The sequence below is a fragment of the Notothenia coriiceps genome, unplaced genomic scaffold (genome assembly GCF_000735185.1).
Source record: "Notothenia coriiceps isolate Sejong01 unplaced genomic scaffold, NC01 NC01_scaffold00008960, whole genome shotgun sequence".
Taxonomy (NCBI): Eukaryota; Metazoa; Chordata; class Actinopteri; order Perciformes; family Nototheniidae; genus Notothenia; species Notothenia coriiceps.
Window position 1 is genome coordinate 62,740 of NW_011341661.1, and position 2,751 is coordinate 65,490.

Sequence of the window (2,751 nt, forward strand, 5' to 3'; positions counted from 1 at the left end):
GTTTTAGATTAAAGAAAAATCAAATGTCCGTAGAGAGGCATGTGGGCCGTACAGGAAGCACGCTGGTAATGTCGGGTGGGACCTTTGTAACGTGGTGGGGTGGTTGTTCGGTTGGGGGGGGGTCCGCTCCCACGAAAAAAAAATAGAGGATTTGGTCCTTGCATTATCCTGGTTGCATTTTTAACGAGGGTGCTCGACAACATCTCTTATGGCCTATTACCTCAGCATGTAGAACATGATGTCTGGTGTTTTTCAGCCTTCCTCTTTTGCTGTGATTTTTCCTTCTTGGCTTTGTTTTCTCTTTGTGGTACTAATTTTGTAATTTCATCCATGTTTAGTGAAGAGAATGGAAAATATTTGATTATTAATTTCAGTATGTCCGTTCTTGTATATGAATTAAAATGTCCTTAATTCGCCATGTATTTGACATTATATTATCTCCCCATTAGAATAAATATTCGCTGAGTTGCATTGGAGAGATAGTTGATGATTATAAGAATACACAAATGAAAATACCTCAAGTGAATTTGATAGCACTCATCCTGGAGCGATTTAATTTAATATTGATGACTGATCTGACGCCACACTCAGACTGGGTTAATGCACGCTGTAGGAATGTAGCCATTGGACTTAAATGTTCAAATAATATTGTTGCCTCATCTATATTTGCGGTCCACATGATGCCCACGTACGTCTAAAATGTTTTCCCTGTGTCCTCAATATCCCCACTGTATTTCTTAAAATTCTGGCGATCTGAGCAGTCCAGCATGTACAATTATCTAAGAGCTGGCTCATTTTCCTCCAGTCACTTCATAAAATATCACAGGGCTACAGAATGCAACACCCTCTCACATCTGTCCTGCGTGTCTGCCTTCGAGCTGCAACTTCATCTAAGCCTTATACCTTCCCATGAGAGGGTGAAGTGGAGTAATTATAAATATAGAGGCAGTAACCTCTTTAGCATTGAATCTTAACAATCCATGACGAATGTAAATACAGAAGACTGCCTGGTCGAAATGTAGTCCCCAGTCTCTGCGACGATTTGATATTGAAGACTCAAAGCTCCCCAAAGCGTAGGCAGAATAGTAGCTAGTCTATGTAATCGTGCAGCAGAACATAAACGTAGTTCAACCTCCATCCCCTCAGATGCGCGCCAACTCGCCTATAAACACGTTCAGTCAAACATAAACAAATTCGCAAAGAGGGTCTGGGAGAGGGCTTCACGTAAGAAAAGCTTTGTCTGAGAGAATGATATAAGATATATGCACAAAACTATAGAAGCAAAAGCAACGAAAAATTACCCTTCTGAGAGAAGAGACACATTACAAAGAACGTCATGAACAATACGCATCTATCCGAAGCTGAGGCTCCGCGTACCACTGACTGCCATCCGCACCAGTGGACTCACGGCGTGTTACATCGAGCGACAGAGAGACTCGCGCGATACCTGCGTCTGTTCCCTGTCTCCCACATTGATTACCCTAAGCTAGAATAAACATAGGCATTAGTTCGCGGAATGTCCTTCTTTCTCATGCTAAACTATTCAGTATTGTATCCCTACATCATGACATAAAGACGAAATTCCTCTCAGAAGGTGAGACGCCTTTGCCGGCCGCCATCACTGATAACTGATTACCTGCTCACCATGAAGAGCTTACTTTCCTCTTCTTTGAGCAAAATGGTCTTAACATGGATCCCATGAGCGGTCAGGGGCGAGAAGAATAGGACATACTCCAAACCAGAGATCGTCAGCTCTGATCCTTCACTGCGATGTGTAGTGTGGAAAATGTCCCCTGAACACGCGTGGCGTGTCGGCTGCCTTACCCTCGTGCTACCAGCCACCCCCCCACCAGGCCATGGTGCCTTACAGGCTACAAATTACAGCCCATGGGGCGCGGCGCCCAAATGGTTAAATCCGTACACGCGGCCCCGCTCGTGCCGCGGATCACTAGCCCCGCCCGTGGGAGTCCCTAACCGGAGCACCCTGCAAGGAACCCGCAGCATCCGCTACCGTGTTACAAACGCCGTCCGACCCACCTTTGGGAATAACGAGTTCAAAACAGACCCCCCCAAACCGGGAGGAGGGCCGGAGGCAGGTGGGGGAGGGCGCACTGGATAGGGCCGCCCTTTGGAGCGATCAGATCCCGGACCCGACGACCCCGCCTGAAATTGTTCGGGCTTGGAAATGTTAATCGTTTTTTCCGGGCGCCCGGCCATAGTTTTCTACCCCAAGATTCGCAAAGACGGCAAAAATAGTCCAGTCTTTGGTTTTTTGGGGGGTTTTGGGCCAAGGCTTGGCCCTGTCGCTTCATCTACAACAGGGGGCTATAACTACGAAGGCAGGAAGTTCGCTTAGCCGGCCTCACACTTCAGCGCGAAAAATCTTTCTGGGGTTTCCCGGTCCTCACGAACGCTGAGTTTATTCGTTTTTGGCAGCGCGCCTAAGTCTCGCGTGTACCACCTTATGCGTGAGGCGCTCTCACTCGCCCCCGCAGTTATGTCGTTCTCTAAAAACCGGCCGCTTGAAGGCCAAAGAGCCTCAACCGTGAAAGCATGCATGCTGACCAAATCAGAGGCTCCAGTGTCGGAGTGTAAGCTGATAAGTCCATATTACAGGAAAAGGACATACAGAACAGCTGCCGTTGCACGAGAGACGGCGGGGCAAAAATCACCGTCCGACTGTGTGAACGTGAACATTAATAGAATATCACCTCCCATGTTCAGAGCAATCTGACTATTAAAAACATTAGC